The sequence below is a fragment of the Pteropus medius genome, unplaced genomic scaffold, assembly GCF_902729225.1.
Source record: "Pteropus medius unplaced genomic scaffold, Ma_sr-lr_union100, whole genome shotgun sequence".
NCBI lineage: Eukaryota > Metazoa > Chordata > Mammalia > Chiroptera > Pteropodidae > Pteropus > Pteropus medius.
This window is the reverse complement of record NW_024340698.1, coordinates 3465940-3484277: the sequence shown is the minus strand read 5'-3', so window position 1 is coordinate 3484277 and position 18338 is coordinate 3465940. Positions and strand designations below refer to the sequence as shown.

The window sequence follows — 18338 nt, the reverse complement described above, 5'->3', positions numbered from 1 at the left end:
ATAAACCTTTACTAATACACTGTTGAGCTCTACATGAAAGGCTATTCATAAAAAAGGGTAGGTCATGATGAAAAGAAACAACTAAAAAGAATATGTTTGAAAAGTGTGCCAACAGGTAATTAATCACTGAAAGCAGCAAATCCTGATGGCTAGTGAATTTCAAGGGCTAATCTCAGTAATCTATGAAAGTGTAATCTTCTTCTCAACATATCAGAAATGTCAGTTCATTGTACTGAACAAAGGAATAAATGAAGAATACATCTTTCCAAAGATATTATTCTTGATGATTCCATTAAAATACATTAAATAAAACATTAAAATATGAAGAAGAATTTAGCTAGAGACCTAGTGTTTAACTCCAATGTGTCTTTCATGGGGGCTTAAAAGCTGATATGACTTGTGCTTAAATTGCCCTGTGTAGAGCACAAGGATCTCAGGCTGAACATATACAATATAGAAGGGTTCATATCTCATTTCTTTGCCATGGATCACATTTTGTCTTCAATTTATCAAAAGAAAGATAGGAACTTTTTAGAAAGAGGAATGTTAAACAAGAAATAATTGCCACAACTTGCTAATTAAGTATAATGAGATAAAACAAAATTACTTTGGTGCCACACTTCAGATATTGTTTAGAAAATGAGTAATTTGAAAGGAAGCATAGTGAAGGAGAAAGAAAACAATGTTTTAAATTGTAAATTATACCTTACATGAATAAACTTATTTAACTCTGTCAACAACAATAAATGCAAACTGTATCACTATTCCACTCACTGGACAACCATGCCTATGTGAGGCGAGTGGGTACACCAGGACTCTATCGCAATGTGCCTTGCTAGCTAATAAGTGGACTCAGAATTAATTATATCTAACCCAATGCCTGGGATGGCTTAGCCAGCAGCGGAGGTTCAGGGCCCTGATCTAGGTAGAATAGAGAGGTTGGGCTATATTCCTTGCATGATAGTCTCTTTTGGATATAAACTAATGGACTAGATACTGGGCAACAAGCATATTAGGCCTCTACTTGTTCTTTTCATGGAAACTGGTTTTTAAGATATGCTCACTTCATTCAAACGTCTTGGTTTATTGATTGATGTTGGCACTGGGAAAAGGAAAAGAGGACAAACAATCTTAACTAGTGGCAAATAGCTACCCAGAACTGTTGTACTGTACACTCTCTTTCTTTCTTTCTTCATTTTATGTTTTATAGTGAGGCAACGTTGCATACCAGTTGAGAGAACAGGTTTTCAAGTCACGAAGTGACAGACCAATAATTAGAACCCAGGTTTGCCTCACTGGGTAAGTTTGGGCAAGTACTGTAACCTTTGGCCTTAGTTTCTTCATCTTTATTTTTTTTTTAATTTGTATTTATTTATTTTTACACCTACAGCACCCTGTCTCCCTAGGTGGTCTCTCATCCAAGTACTAACCAGGCTCGACCCTGCTTAGCTTCCAAGATCAGACAGGATTGGGCGTGTTCAGGATGCCATGGCTGTAGACTAGTTTCATCATTTTTAGAATGAGGAAATTAATAGTACTTTCTTCATAGGGTTTTTTGGGAGGATTAAAAAGGTTAAGATTCATACAGGGCTGCCTACCCCATAAGGAAAATATAATTTTCTAAAGCAGATGTTTTAAATTCTGGAATGAATGGCACTATTGTAGGACATTTGCATTCATACAAAGCACAATTACCTTCTGCCTGAATAAAACATTGGCACAGTAATGGCTGTGAACAGTCATATCATTCCCATGTATAAATCAGAGCAGGACTGACAATCAATTCACACCTGCAGTCAGCATCAAATCTACTTCAGGGTGGATGATTTAGGCATTTGGTTCTTAAAATGGGGTGGTGGCAGGCACTGAAATTCTGTTAACTAATTTTCCGGGTAAAGTCTGTTTTCTCTCTGTCCTTAATCAGCTGTCCTTAGAGAATAGGTTAGGATTCTCTGCCTTCAAGAATTAAAACAATAGTTTATAAACATCTGCCTAAGAAATCCCTGGGGAGTTCTCTGGAACTGCTCTTCCACTCCCTTGCTCTTTCTCAGCTTTTGAAGAGTGAAGCCACTTCTGTTGCCAGGCAATGAATCCCAAGAGTTTAACTTTGGATAGTGACTCCTAAAAATGTGTCACATTCTAGTGCATCTCCTTGTTTACATCCCAGTTCCTAGTCCTTTCTTATTGTTGTGTTAATATTCATATCTAAAATTACTGTTACAGTGCTGCTTTGTAACAGTAAACTTTTCAAGGTCCTCTTCATCTGGCAGTGGTCAGACATCAGTAAAAAGAGGACCCTGAGTAGGCACTTGATTGTAATTAGCAGTTCAATCTGTTTTTTTTTTTTTTCCATTTGACTATAAGCTCAGAGAAGGCAGAAACTGTGTTTACCAAGTATCGGGCAATCAGTGGATTATTGCTTGGATAGATGGATGAATGGAAGTATATACACTAGAGGAATCTATTATGAAAGGAGTAAAGAGAAAAAAAAAGCAGGAAGAAACATTTATTTAGGATCTTACTAACTAGTCAAAGGAAAATAAGAGGAGCTGAGATTAGGTGTATATTTGTTGAGATTATCAATAGCAGATGGACAAAAATGAAAAGTGAGAGAAGGTTAAGATGTGCTAAGGCGGGGCTACCAGGGTTGATGTGTGCGGGTGACAGTTACTTGAGAGGGAAAGTGCCTTTTAGGGGCTGCTATCCTTAGCACACTTTAACCGATCAGTAATGATATTGCATAATGATGGTGAAAAGATAATTATCTACTACCTTATCAAAGGTTTTGTAATTAATATCTAAGTGTGATTATTATGTTGCATCCAACCTGAGGTATAATTGCATCTATTCACATCACTCATTTTGATTATGCTAAGTCTGTGTTTTGGGGACATAACTGAAGAACGCACACCTTTTTGTGGGACCACTCTCACTCTCTGTGGGAGTCATTCAGTACCTGTGATACTAGGACCCTTAATTCATCAAACATTTATTGAACACCTACTACATGCATGAAAAGTTCAGTTCAGACACTATGCTAAGCATTAGGGATACAGCAATGAATTAGACCTAGCTATTTTCTTCTTCAGTTTCCATTCTGGTTAAAGAAACAAGAGAGATAAATGTACAAGTACTGTTTGGCAAGATGAGTATGGAAGCAGGAGTAATTATAGTGCACTGTGGGGTCTCTGAGAACACAACTATCTAGTCAGGGAGGAAGCTGTTGCATGGTTAATACCATCCTAGACCTGGATTTAACAGCTATTTTATCCTGAGGGCCACTAGAGAGACTCAGTCATAATAATGGTTATTTGATAATAGAAACGGCTGACATTTATTGAACACTCGTGGTATGTCAGTAATGTACACAGGGCTTGACATAACTTATCCTATGGAATAGGATGAAATATATGTAATTCCCATAGATATTGGTAGGGAAAATTGCATAGTTGCCTTGGGATGTTTTCTAAGAAGGCTTTCTCCAGGAGGAACAAAGAACAAGAACCATTTTGTGACATTGTCTCTTGGTTGGCCAGGAATTCAACTGTGCTTTTTGGAGGAGTAGAACATAGTACCTTGGCGGTTCTTATGACAGCCAGCCAGTGAATGACAATAGTTATTCTACATTGCCAGTTACCAGAAGCATATGAGTCTAACACTAGGAAATCTTCTGGCAGATGCTAGCAGGTCACTAGTTTAATGATGGAGGGTAAAAATGGTTTAAGAAAATGGTGGAGACAAACACAACCTCCTTTTCCTCTAGGTAAATACCACTAAAGCATCAAACAAATGACAGGCAGAGACTCCTCTGAACTTTGGAAAATAGGCATAATATCCAGGAAAACAAAGGTGGCAAGGAAATCCTAACTTGAGAGCATTGTGAAGCATCTTAGCCATGGAAATGCCATATACAGAAGGGAATAAAGTGCCAGCTACAGGCATAGTTAAGGCCTATCTTCCTCGACCTGACTGATAGTGTTGAGTGAAATAATTCCTTGTATTTAATGACCCCTTACTGAAGCCTTTAAGGAATGATGGCATTTCACAGATCACTCTGTATGTTCTGAGCTCAACTCCCAATTATCGGTAAAATGACTCCTTCATATTGTTCTCCTTGAATGAAGCCTTGTTCTCTTGGAATTATAGGAAATCAATCTTAGCAAAACTAAAGCTAATTAATTGCCATATGTTAATTGATTGCCTATGGGCAAGGCACTGTACTAGATTCTTGGAAACGAATGAAAAGATTTAGTTGAATATTTAGTTTTAATTTTGATCCCAGAGAGTCTCAATTATCATGAATAAACACAACCCATTAAAGCCACTAACTCACAGATTAGGTGTCCATGTGACTGCATCTATTATTAAAATAACATTAATCACTCCATGTTCTTCAATGATCTTTTAAGAACCAAACACAAATATATACCCAGCAATCACTGATTTTACCCCTAAAAAGCCATTATTAGGAGCTTTTGTCTCAAGTCACATGGGTATGCATAATCTATTTGAAATATTTAAAAAATCTGACCTCATATTATACAATGAAATTGCATGCGACACTGAAACAACACTGCCTACTTTTTATCATGTCAATTTTTCATTTTATGGCTGTGGCTATATGTTTAAAGAAACCAATCTAATGACTGGGCTTTATGAAGGTTTATTCTGGTGATCCACAACAGAAATTCAGTTTATTTCCCAGTATTTTCCCTTCTTGGAAAAACAACCAACCTCCACAGTGATTACTGCACAGATGCCACAAATCACAACTTGAAATATTTGATTAATATAGGTCTTTGATGATTCTGTTTCTCTTCAATTACTATATAAGGTAGCAAGAGATTCTAATGAAGATCTTGCCTCACTGATTTTCTTCTGGGTTTAAAGTGACCATGTCCAAGTCAATAGTAAAATATTTATTATGCCTGACTGGTTGTTTTCTTTTCTTGAGGATCAGTTGTAAAAGTGGAGACTGTGAAATAAGCCCCCATTTGTAACTGCTCAAAACCTCATTGAGACAAAGCCAACTAGTGAAGTTGAGCAGTTAGATCTCACCAGGACTATAATATTTATATTCAGGAGAAAGAAATGTTTTTCCTAAGAGAGAAGGAAAAATAAATTTTCTGTACTCAAGTAATTTTCCCAAGTAATTTTCAGAACGAGCAAAAAAATGTGAGCCTGTCAAAACAGACAAGTTTCCTTTAAAGAAAGGTGTGAGCAAATAGTACCAGCAATTACTAGCAGAAATTGCCACCACTATCACAGCTATCAGCTAGGCTGCTCAGCACATGCAAGAAACGAATCCTTAAAACCTCATTTCCTTTGTACAGATACTTAACTGAAACTGACCAGCTAATCCAATTATTCTAATTGTACTTTTTAAATTAATTTTTTCATTTATTTTGGCTAGGTAGATAATTCAAAAGTTACAATTATGATGAATTTGAATTCCATTTACCAGTGTAGAAGAAATATCATTATTATGAAATGTTACAGGAAAGAAATGTTCAGTTTGCCTAAAAAATGTCTGAGCATTCAAGTGTCTGGAGTAGCTTATATAAACCCAGTTACATTCTTTTAGACCAAGGAGTTCTGGTGGGGAGGGACCTTTGACTCTTTCACCGATTTAACTAAGACCCTTTACTAAAGTCTGGCAAATGCTTTGAACCTTGGGTTTCATAATTTATATAATGGAAAGAATGATAGTGACCTTTCTCATTTATAAGTTAAAGGATGATGAAGATTATTTCTGTAAGGCTGCATAATTACAGTTTATTTTTTTCTCAAAACTGTCTTTAAAGAGGAAGTTATTTTTTAAAATGATTAAACCCTCATCTCCTGCACATTCTGATAAACATCTTAAATTCAAAGAAATCGGCTCACATCATACTTCAATGATGTAAGTCAAAAGATAGTATCTTAACTTAAGCTGATGGTGAAATACCATCTTGCTTTTTCTATCAACCTTATATAATCTTGAAAATTGGTCTTATCTCTCCAATCCTTCTGAAATGTGAAGGACATGAATGATGGTTTAAAAAAATGAATGACTGATCTTCTTTACCATCACAATAATGCCTTCTATATCAATGGACCAAAATAGTTCATAAAGTAACTTTAAAAAAATTAAGTGTAAAATGGACATTATAAACATAATCATTCTTTTTATTTTCCCAAACCTGTACTTTTACTAATTTGATGCTTAGAGTATTCATGTCCAAACAAAGATATCACATAGGTTATTAATGCAACATTGCTCGGGGGAAATAAAATTTAACTGGTTCTCCAAATTAATTTGTAAAAGAAAAACATTGTTGGAACTCACTCCCTTAAAAGTGAAATGCTACAGCCTTCCCTAAAAATCTTGTCGGTTGAAAATAAGTGATGGCAGCCTCATAATCATTTTTACACCCACCTGTATACTTTATCTAAACAATTTACACATTGTCTAGTAAGGCAAACCATAATTTGGAGTGATCTTCCTAGAATTACTTTATGGCAGGGTTCCCTAACCCCCCGCCCACAGACCAGTACCTGTCCATGGCCTGTTAGGAATCGGGCCGTACAGCAAGAGGTGAGCAGCCTCTGAGCGAAGCTTCATCTGTATTCACAGCCCCTCTGCAGTGCTAGTGTCACTGCCTCAGCTCTGCCTCAGATCATCAGGCATTAGATTCTCATAGCGGCACTGGTCGCTGGTGCCAAAAAGGTTGGGGACCCCTGCTCTATGGCATACATTTAATTTGAATGTTGCTCTATCTACATATTTTTTTTTCATTTTTAGAATAAAATTATTTGAAATTTATTATATTTGGGGGGAGTTACATAGGGAATACACACCCGCTTTAGTATTCACCTAAAAAAATATAAGTAGGAAGAATAATTTATGCCCCAAACACCATCTTGTACAGTCCAAAGGTCCAATAGATTTGAGGAATTCTGCTCCTTTATATAATATACAGTGTTATCGTTCCAGAAGTCTATTACCAGTACTCATTTGCTGGAGGAGTTAGGGCTAGTAAATGGATAAAAGTGACTCAAACCATGTGGTTACTTGGCTAGAATACATCCATGTCATTTTCTCTCCTTGCCCTAATCCCTATCATGGCTGTCTTACTTGGCCTTCTCATTTTGTTGCACACTGAATAAGAGCTTGAGAACGTTTATTACAAGCAGTTTAACCCTCAAATCCCACCCTCTCAGATGCTTGGTGCTCCTCTACAATTGGCATTTGTGGACACAGGGTAATGGTGTACTTTGTGCTTCTGACATAAATCTGAACTGTGATTCTCTTTCTTTGTAGAGAGACCTATGACTAAGGAAGGTTCTAGTTTTCTAAGCTCTAATTCTGACTCCACTTGATGCTTTGGAGCTCAAGTGGGGATAAATGATAATATTTCACTATGAACTCTGATGATGTTACTGTTGCTGTATTACTTAAGTGTATTAGATATTTTCTATACCAAGGAGTCCAGGAGGCACCAGGATTCTGTTTGGAGGTTTTCCTTGTTTCTCACATAGTCGTCTGTTTTTGCCAATAATATTAGACAACAATTTAACTTATCTGACTTAGATTACTATAGTTAAACAAATGAGGGAAGAATTGCTAGATTAAGTGAGAAATAAAGGTATAAGAATAGTTGAAGATCAATATTTCTTTGTTCATTTTCATGAGTAGTTTGCCATTTTCATGTGTTTCACTCTATAGGAATGGTTTATTGTATTGGATTTGATAATTGGGATATAATGAGAAATAGAATCAAGCTGAGAAAATGTTCATGACGAAATCTCACCCGCGAAACACTATTTGTTTAAATGTGATGCAGATTTTACCAGGTGATTCTACCTTCTTTATAACCTTAGTCTTTGGGAAAGATGAAACACAATCCTCAATAAAAATTCTAACTTGCATATTATCCAAATTTTGCTTCTTTTGGGGGGAGGCAGAATAAAAATGCAAAGAAACAAAGCTTCAACATAAGAAATGGGAGAATGTGCATTTACATAAAGCCTCATCTGTGTCTATGTGAAAAATATTTTAAAATTCCACATTAGTAAAGTTAAAATTCACGAGGTCCTAATGACATTCCCCTGACTTCTATAGGCTTAGCATTGAATGATCCACTTCCTCAAACAGTGACAAAATCAGATCCAGTGTTCCTTTAGTTTTATTATTTTCCCTATAAAATAGTTTCCTTTTACATAAGAGTCCAATAATGAGTAATGACAAATACAATAAAAAATGTTCCCAGTTAATAGTGAATGATTAAACTGTTTCAGTAGCAGTCAATACAGTTCCATATTCTTACAGTGTGAGTTAAAAAGGTGACTTTGGAATATGCTTTAACCATCTTTTTAGTATTGTACAGCATGAGGAAATTAGCTTACTAAATAATGCTTTCTAAAAAGCATATGAAAATAGATGCAGCAATCAGCAATAAAGATACTGAATCCATGTCCAGAAAATTTCCATTTTTAGGTGGAATAGACCATGTATCCATGACAGAGAAATAAATTTTAATGTAATTCAGGTAAAATTGTACATTTGACTCTAAAATGAACATTTGATTCTGTTCAAAAGTTGCTTCTAAACACTAAGAGCAGCAAGGGGCTCTTCAGTTTTCCATTTGCTAGTTGTTTCTAATCTACTCTGCAATAAAAAAAAAAAACACGCTGTACTAATGGATAATCATTAAGAAGGAGGGAATGGCTTTCAGCTAGCTCCCACTCTTTTGAGGTCCAGAGAACACATCAGCTGTGGTTCGCAAGCTCTGATGCCCACTGAGTAGAGGCTGGGTGCTGTCACCATCCGGCTAACAGACATGATAGCTGAAATGTCCTTTTGTTTCCAAAGGCTCTCAGCTTTTACATTTCCTTTTTTATCATCTGGTCCAAAACCTTATTCAGGGTTTCTAAACTATCTGTGCTTTCTAAGGAGTTTCAGCTTGGACAAGACAAGCTCCACTCCCACTCCAAAAAGCTAGATTCTGGCCTAATGAAAGGGGACAAAAATCAGCATAAGTCATCCAAGAGAACAGATTACTTCAAATATATTTCTCTTGGAGTCCTGGGTTGTACAACATGGTATTCAGGGTAGAAGTTTATCTTCTTAATTATATTTTGTGTAAGTGAATATTAAAATGACTGTATTTTCGGAGCTCCCTTAGATAGAAAGAACTGGGAAGTGAATTAAAATTCTTTCTACATACACAAATCATAATTTTCCATGTTGTAACTGCTTCTAATCAATTCTGAGCCAAATTGTTCTACAAAATCCATAAAGTTGTTAACATTACCTTGATTATTTATTCAAAGACAGTTGAAAATTGACTAATGAGTTTTAAGGAACAAAATCTACAAAGCAACTGTGTCATTCATGAAAGAATGTACATTAAATACACACCAGAAACCAGGATAGTCATTTCTAAGCTTATGCCTTGTGTACAGACATCCATTAAAACCTCGAGAATGGCAATATTTGAGTTATAACTGCATTCTGTATCTAGTCCCAAATGAATCATCCTCAACTACTCTCCCTCTCTCTCCAATCTGTAAGCATATAGTAAATGAATGGACACATGGTCATAGATAACCTTAGCCGTAAACACTCAAATTAATAAGCACTTGTTTCATTTATTAAAAAGCAAACTAGCCAACTAACTAAAATCAGATTTAGATCAGAAATAAGACAGAGCTGGTATGTGTGTGTACGTCCACATACGGCGGGGGGTGAGAGGCACACGCATTCTGGTCTACATTTTTGGTGCTTTATAACTCATTCAAAGTGTTGCAGTTGAAACTTTAGTTATTTCAGAGTCACAGTGGGGAAGCCCTACAGAAAGTCCCATAGCGTCTTCTGCTGTGATTTACCTGTCTCTTCTGCACTGTCATCTGATCATCTACTAGACTCATTTCAGTCTCTTTTAGCACACTACCAAGCTTTCACAAACAGGAAGCTGTCGCAAGAGCATCTTCTGAAATGGCTCCATAAATGAATAAGTAAAGAGTGTGGCTCTTCCAGTAGCCTATGAGGCTCAATGGCAGAAACTCCTAGCTATACCATTCCCCAGGAATTAACTAACCAGTACAAGCACAATCTGTTTGATGCAATGAAATCTGAAAATTAATATGGCACAAAGCTCCCTATCCAAGTTGGGAGGAAACTTTGGCTAACACAATCTCTTGAGGATACTTTTTTTGGGGGGGAGCAGGGTTCTCATGAAGCACAAAGTTATTCCAAATTACTAGTCAGTTCTGAAATGTTACATTTAATACCTGTTCAGACTCCAAAAAGACACATCATTTCTTTATTTCAGTGAAATCACCTCATTTAAGATTTTTAAGAGAAAATATTCAGAAAAGCAAGGAATAAAGTTCAGCTGAAAAGTTGTTATAAGAGAGATTAGTTGTTAATTAAACCTTAAACACTAGTGTGTGTGAGAGAGAACAGGAAAATAAATTAATAAAAAATTAATTAAACAAAATTTCCTCCACAGATGGCTGGTTATAGAACACTTGGCAGTTTGAAAATGCCAAGAAGGTTTCCCACACAGGGCCAAGAAAACTTATTTTACCTCTTTTTAAAAGAAGCAGTGGCAGAAGGACCAAGAAATGGAAAGAAAGAGATGAAGAAACTGAATCTCTCTCTCTACAAATATCCAACAGTGATCTGGCTCCAAGAAGTCAGGTAACATACAGTAAGGAGTTTGGCTCTGAGAAGTCCAAAGAGACAAAAGTGTAAGAAAGTAGTTCCCTTCTCATCCTTTTTTACCTTCCTCATCACTGCCAACGCCCTTATGTGCCTACATTTTCAAATTCAGCTGTCCACTGACCTCATATTCAAGGACACACTAGGTCCAAAGAGCTCCAGAAAGTGAGGGAACACAGCTTATGTCTCTGTTTGTATGACAAGGATTCTCAGTGCCTTGGAGTTTGCTCCTTTAGTCCAATCATAGTCTTCTAGCTCTGGAGCATATTCTGTAGCTCAGAGTTTATAGAGATCATCCAAGATCCAGACCTTATTGAAGCCTAAAATTCCTTCATTCATAACAAATTTGAAGGGACAAAGCTAGGCTGTGTCTCTTGTGGTCCTGTGAGACGTAGGAACCTGTTTCAATTTTCCTTCAAATATCATGCTGATTTTGGGTTTGCTTCAAGCCAAGGTTCTAATGGTTTCAAGTTATTCTTGATTCTGATTATGTACTGATGATAGTTTCATCTCTGTGCACTAACAGCAATTATACTTATTGCTATTTTTCCTGCTTGGCTTGAGGGGATAGTGGGTGAGCCAATACCTGTGACTTTTAGGAGGACACAGGGAAAATAATTTGGGAATATTTCATAAACCCTTGAAATCCGTGTTATTCACAATGTGCCCTTCTGGCTGGGCCTTTGGAAATGTTATCTTAAGCACTTAGCATCCTGCAGTTTATGCTCAAACATTAACTCTGAGCAAAGGGGTACTATTGAAAGCGTTTCACTCCTGTTTATGAAGAACATGCCGATCATTTTGTGGTAGATCGTTTCAGTATTCTGTAAATGCTCATTAAATGCAGGCAGTTTAGCTGAGATGTAATGGCATTTAAATCTTGAAAGAAAAGCAAAATCTTTACCTTCACATAAAACAGGCTGGAAAAGTGTGCGCCTGATCACTTTTTAAATAGACACCAGGATAAAACAGCTTCAAAAGGTGCTATTTTAAAATAATAATTAAAAAAACACAGCAATCTGCTGTGAAGAAAATATAAAAAATCTAGGAGCAATAATGCCATTAACTAAATTAAGGCTGATACAGGACTGGGAGGCACATGGTCATCAGCACATTTATCAGGGACCCCATTCAGGGTATAGGCACATTTAGACTCTTTCTCTGTCTCTCTAGATCCTTCTCTCTTTCTCTCTCTCCCCCTCCCTCACTCCTTCTCACATATATACATACATGCATACACACACAAACACACTTCTCAGTCCTGTTCCACTATAGCCTGGGTATCTAACTGAAAAGACTAGATGACACACAATAAATTAAAGGCTGGCTTTGGGTTCACTATTCTCATGGCACTCTTTTGCCAGTTTCTTTATTTTAACATGTATTCTATTTTGATAAGGATTTTTTTTTTGGTCCTATGGTTTAATTCCCTGGCATTTACACTAAATTTCTTAACCAGGCTATCCATGTTTTGAAATCAAAATGTTCAATCTGTGAATGACTGCAGTCCAACCTCCCTACAGTGTTAGAGAAAAAGAATGGATTATCCTCTTTCTGAGAAAAACCTGAATGGCTATGTAAGGTACTGCATAAACATCATCAATAAGGATCCAACATCTAAAAATTTTTTCCGGGTATAACACAAAGTATATTTGCATTTCAGAAAGGAAAAATGTGATGTGTTTTTATTGTTAGAATCTAGCTATTTTCGGTTTTCTGCTAATGAGGAAATAGGCAAGCAAATTAAATTCTCCTAAGTTATGACTAAAAAATGTGTAAGAAGAGAATATTCGAGTAAAAAATGTTAGTAAAAAGCACTTAAATAAAGTGCAGAGGTTGGGATACGGCAAAATGTACTGAAAAGAAAATTGGTTTGGAATGAGGAGACGAGTTCAAATTCTAATTCTGCCACTGATTTATTAACTGTGTGTCCTTCATCTTTGAACATCAGTTTCCTCATCTATGAAGACATAATAACCCTGCCCTATCTCACAAAGTGGTTGCAAGGATCAAAGAAGGAATGAATGTGAAAAACACTATATATTTTAAAATGTTAGACATATCAACTACTATTATATATGAGCAGGATACAGAATAATACATAATTTGTAAGTAAAAGGTCATTATTAACTATTCTGTTTCCTAACACTTTTTGAAGGATTCATATGCCTTGACCTAGACAGGGAGGTTGCGCACATTTAGGTGTGAACAATTTCCTGTTCACAAAAACGAAACCAAAGAAATAGAAAACAACGTAGATTATTATTATTCAGACATTCAAATGATGATATGAAAGAATGTTTTACTATATGTGATTTCAAACATGGTATGTATGGAGTGATTCTATGAGAGAGAGAGAGAGAGAGAGAACAGCCAGTTTAAGAAATGTTAACAGAATGTTAACATTGGTTGTCTCTCATTAGAGGAAATTTTTACGTACAGTTTTTTTTAATATTTTCTAACTTTTTAAATAAAAAAAACATACATTACATTCATAAACAGAAAATAAACATGCACAAAATCAGTATTCCTTTAAAGACAGGAGGAAGAGAGAAAGAGAAGCTAAATTAGAAAGTTAAAATTCTTGTTCAACCTAAGACTATAAGACTGTTACAATGGATTGATGTTACCTCAATTAAAAAAAAAAAAAAGTAGCTACTGAAGAGACTTAAAAGAATTGAACTTCTTATGAGCAGACCAGCAGAATTTTCATGAAGCGCTAGACTGGCGAGGTAGATTCCAGGTGAAATGGCTTTGAAATGGAGTTCCGATCAACTTTTGCCATGCGGTGGTAGCCTGTGCCCTCTGTATGGGAAACCCTGCCCTGCACTCCCTTTAGTCAGCATACAGATAGAGTGCAGACCAGGGTCTCCCAACAGCAGCTGATCCAACATTCCACTTCAGATTTCCTCTCTTCAGCTGTGATGTTATGTGGGTAATAGATGGCTTGTTGAGTTACCTTTTCCTTTTGAATTATCCCGCTGCAGTGATTAGTACTGTGGCTTTGTGGATCAGTTTGTTCCCTGTGATTAACTACTTTTGGACTTTAAATTTTATTAATTCAATCTTAGAAAAAAAATGGCAAAATATGACAATATTATGTATGATAAGATCCTCACAGTCTTCCAAGAATAATAGGCTGCCACATATTGGCCTGAAGTCAGCATGTCATTATATGGACTGTAACGGCAACTAATAAGACCAAATGTTATTATTAACTCTCTGTGTTTAACTCTCTAAAATGCTCTGCATGTGTCATATTCTTTAATCCTCTTAAGGAGATCTATGCTATGATTACCCCCATTTGATAGGTGGAAAAACTAAACAACAGAAGAATTAACTCGTTTACTCCCAAATCACAAGCCATATAAGCAACTGATCTGGGTTTCAAATCTATTTAGTCTGGCAGAGACCTCCTTCTTAACCATCTTGAAGGCAAATATTAAATATCATTCATTAATGATGCTGGAGCCTGCTTAAACCTAGGACATCAAAAGGCTGTTACCACAGGGTGAGAAGTAGACTATCTTGTTCTATTTTTGATATAAGCATACTGTTGGCTATCTTGAGTTTGAAGAGCTATCAAGTGATAGATAAATGGAGATGTGGGGTAGCCAGTTGTATATACAGGTCTGGTTCTCAAGATGGAAGTTGTTTGCATATGGATGGTACCTGAAGCCATGAAAATACATTTAATCATTTAGAGAATACATGCAGAATAGAAGATAGTCACTGAGGCTGGAACCTGAGGGTAGGGAAGACATAAACATTTTAAAAGAAAAATAGTGGTATGGAACAGAGCGAAACAGTGTTCTGAAAGCCAAAGGGAAGAGTTAGTTTCAATAAAGAGGTGACCAACATAGTTCAATGCTGCAGAGAGGAGAAATAAGGTAAAGACTGAAGAGAAGGATAGATTTTATTTGGTGGTCACTAGTGACCTTTGCAACAGGAGTTTAAGGATGATCATGAGGGAAGAAGATAGAATGAAAAGGGTTGACAATTTAAGAAGTAGATGAGAAAATAAGGAAAGCAGATGGATTAATTTGGCTTTTGACCATCAAGGAAAATAGACAAGTAAACAGCTTGAAGGGGAAACAGAGTTCCAGGAGAGGCTTTTTAGGATGAGTAGTCCTGAAATGATCCGTATGCCAATGGGAAAAATCCAGTAGTCAAGGAGATAGTGAAAGTACGGGGAAAAGGATAATTGATGGATCTAGGTTCACACGTCTTTGGGAAAGGATACAATCAAGGGAAAGCTAAGAGGGCTTAGCCCTAAAAAGGAAGAGGAGGACTTCTTTTATATGACCTGTAAAGCCCTTCACGATATTAATATTATCTGAAAAAGGATAAATGACCTTATAGCAGTTGTAGTGAGTTTTGAATAATTTGGAAAGAAATGTACTCCTGTGTACTTAGGCTGGCTCTATATGGCACAGAACAAGGTAACGTTACAAGGATACAGACAACTACTTGATGTTAAACCTAGACTTTTTTTTTAACAAAAACTGTCTCTTTTTTTTTCTTCTTATCTGGTTTATTCTAAAAGCCGAGAATGGAATGTGATACCGTTGCATGAAAGTGACATGCAATCTACATATAAGATCGCAAGAATATACTGGAAATATGTCACTTTAATAAGGTGGATTGGGGCTCACTCTGGTCCCCATGTTGTTCTTACTATCTCTAGATTTCCCCTCCTGCTTCTCCCTAAAATACCTTTATGATTTCTCATGTGTGCATAACAAATAACAGCATGATGTACATTTCAGCACTTCTTCAAAGAGGTTTCCAGGTGCTAGATATAAGCCGTAGAAGAACTTGTGTTTTTTTCCTTTAGATCTAAATAATCTGAATCTCAGACTATTGCTCATGGGAACTGTTTCAAAGCTGAAGTGTCAAAATCAGAAAGGAAAGAAATATGTGGGTGGAAAGTTGCTACATGCAAACCTGTCATATTCTTCTTTCATTTTCAGACCTGAATATGCATGGGTGCAGAAATTATAGCTTATTGCAAAGACTTTATTGTCGGCATCAAATACAACAAAAAATGTCAAGAAGATAAGACTGGTATATTTTAAGTGAAAATATTCAACATATTTGATCTTTAACTCAAATAGCTCTATGTGTTAAAAAGCCTTTTCATTCCCTTTGAATATACTTTAAAGGGTTCTGGGGCAAAGTACACAGTAAAATCTCATTTATTCAAATTTCATTACTTTGAAACTTATCAATAATTTAAAAACAGAATAGGGGAGAAACTTATATTGTTTAGCAAACCCATTTATACACAGAATACAAAATAATGACATTGAAGAAGAAACTTTAAAAATACTTGCAAATTAAATGAAAAAATGCATGCATAAGGACGTTCATCACAGCATCGTTTTATAACAACAATCAAAAAGGAAACCATCTAAACATTCATCAACAGAAGATTGGCTAAACAAATTATAGGACAAATATAGAATATTATTCACCTTTTAAAAATGATGTGGGTGTACAATGATTGACATTAAAATATGTGCACGAGATATAACTGAAAAAAGTGAGTTACAGAACAGCATGTGTTGATTTATCACATTTATGTACAATCAAGTACATATATGTATATATATACAAAGAAAGGCACATGAGTGACAGACACCAAAATCTCTGGGTGGTGAGTTTGGGGTGATGTTTAAAAGTCTTTTCACTTTCATATAAAATAAAAACTAGAAGTAAAAAAGTACTCATGAATAAACTTTTGTGGAGTCCTCAAATAACTTAAATTCACATTAAACAGCTGAGGTATTAATTATACATCATTTTTCCATTAAATCAGGTCATCTCGAATCTTTACTGAAAAAGGAATTAGCAATAGTTTCAGTTAATCTAGGGAATATGTATAATTGCATCTCTTTAAAAAATACTTTATAAGACTGACCCACTTTGTGATTCTTTTTTACTAGTGAGTGGGTTGTGTGTATGTGTGTGTGTGAATTGAACAAAAAGTCTCAAAGCTGTTCTTTAGCTGTGGTACACACACATCACCACCACTACCATCACCACCATCATCGTCATCTCCATTATTAATCTACATCATCATAATGGATATTAAAATATACTGAAGCTGATTACATAACTCTTAGGGGGGAAAATGTATAATTAAAATACTCATAGTGTTTCCTAGCAACAAATCTGAACAACAGAGAAAGGAGTCAATGTTTGGACTATAGGAGTTCAATATAAATTAGGCTGAATGCCATCTGTGTTTCATGCAAGAAAAACCTCTGTTTTTCATATTTATATTTACCAGTTTTTTAAATAAATCAGCATTTCCACATCAAGAAGTAGGATAAAATTATAAATCTTAAAAACACAGTCAATGTTTTTCAATACGTTTTCCTCATCTAGCACTTGGATATTTATCCATCACATTGATTTGAATTTGAGCATTACTCCTGGAAGACGTTTCAAACATAAACTAATTAATCAATTAATTAAATATTTCGACATATATTTATTGCACACCCACCACGTGCTAGGCACTGTTCCACGTCCTGGGGATAGATCATTGAACAATATAAAGAACCTGCCCTCAAGGAGCTGACATTCTAGTAGAGGGGGACAATAAATAAACATGTACATATTCATTCATTTAACAGAAAGTGAACAAAATTCTTGCCTCTAAGTAATTTATATTCTAGTATGTAGATATGAACAATATACAAATAAACACCTTATTCAAAAAATATACATTCAACATATTTATCATGACTTCACCTATTTATATATCTATATAAATGCTATATAAATAATGGATAAGGGGAGATAGAGAATGAGGAAGGGGAGGTGCTATTTTAAATTAAATTAGTCAAAGTAAATAAATAAATAAGGGAAGCCTCTTTGATAAGGTAATATTTGAACAAAGACCTGAAGGTAGTGAGAGCGAGCAATAAGGATATGTGAGGAAGAGGAGTCCAGGCAGAAGGAACAGCCAGTGCAAAGGCCCTAAAGCAGGGAAAGGCTTGTCATGATGTGATGAAGGAAGAGCATGAAAGCTAAAGTGACTTGAACATAGTGAGTGGTGAGAGAGAAGCTAGTGAGTGTTAGGAGGGTGCAGTCAGACACATAGCTGGGGGACCATGTCACAGAACGTCTTATAGTCCATACTAAGGATTGTGGAATTTACTCTGAGGAAGCCAGCCATTGGAGGAATCTGAACAGAGGAGTTATTACATTTGAAAAGGATAACTATGTGGAGACTAGAGTGGAGGGAGGGGCATAGGATGAAAGGAGGAAGACTAATTAGGAGGCTGTTACCATAATCCAGGTATGACAGGATGGACCTAAGAGGTATAAATGAAGGGGATGAGAACTGGTTTGGTTCTCAAGTGCATATATTTTAAAGTCAAGATTTGCTGATGCATTGGATGTGTAATATTAGATAAAGAAAAGAGGCAAGGCAACTCCAAAGACGTTGACCTAAGCAACTGGAAGGATGGAGTTGCCATTTCTTGAGATGGAGAAGACTGTGGGGAGAGCAAATTTAGGGAAGGCATAGGAAGATTTCTATTTGGACGACTTAACTGAAAGATGGACAAGCTAACTCCATCAGGCTTCCAAATGGAGATGTCAAGAAAGCAATTAG

The 18338-nt window shown here is 36.0% G+C and overlaps 1 pseudogene; it reads right to left on the bottom strand.

The window, feature by feature from the left end:
• Positions 1-1381: 1381 nt before the first annotated feature.
• LOC120613120 (uncharacterized) lies at positions 1382-1500 on the bottom strand (annotated as a pseudogene).
• Between the last annotated feature and the right edge of the window lie 16838 nt (positions 1501-18338).